General features: G+C 27.4%; 1 protein-coding gene across 1 annotated transcript in view; it reads right to left on the bottom strand.

Annotated features, from left to right (window-relative positions):
* The window catches only part of LOC106870004 (sorting nexin-12), a gene marked incomplete at its 3' end in the record, with an annotated part of 47,123 nt that overhangs the window by 45,930 nt on the left and 543 nt on the right, over positions 1-650 (bottom strand). The gene's annotated exons all lie outside the window — the stretch shown is intronic.

The following is a 650-nucleotide window of genomic DNA, read 5'->3' as shown; positions in this document are numbered from 1 at the left end:
TATATATATATATATATATATATATATATGTATGCGAATAATGATATATGTCTGGTTAAACCCGGTTCCGTTAGCTCTGCAGCCATTGTCAGTCAATCCGAAGTCGATAAAGATGAATGAGACTTGTTTTTAAAATGACAACAAATTAAAAATATTTAATTAAAATATATTCACTAAATCCGTAATTAACGGAATGATTATTCTCTCTCTCTCTACACATATATTTAATTACTTACATAAATACTATTATTATTATTTTCTTTTATAGTAACCTTTAGCAGAGTTGTTACAACAGACAACAGGTTTTATAGAACAAGAACATCAACTATTTAAATGCTGGTAAATCCAATTGCAGAATAATATGTAATCCTGGTTTTTAACCAGAACACACACACCCTAATATGGATTCCTAAACAATTCTAATGTCTCTACAACACACATTATATATACATACATATATATATATAAATATATATATATATATATATATATATATACATCGTAATAGTTGGTCTAAAACGGAGTAAAGCTAAAACAAGATTCCTGGTTCAACAAGGATTGTCAACTCTTTTACTGAGGCTCAAATCCACCCTTTTTCTTCTTTTTTTGATTCTTTAGTAATCAAGAGCGATTCGTAGATATGTTAAACT

The sequence above is a fragment of the Octopus bimaculoides genome, chromosome 10 (assembly GCF_001194135.2).
Source record: "Octopus bimaculoides isolate UCB-OBI-ISO-001 chromosome 10, ASM119413v2, whole genome shotgun sequence".
Classification (NCBI taxonomy): domain Eukaryota; kingdom Metazoa; phylum Mollusca; class Cephalopoda; order Octopoda; family Octopodidae; genus Octopus; species Octopus bimaculoides.
Note: the sequence above shows the minus strand (reverse complement) of the source record. Positions and strands in the feature narration are given on the sequence as shown.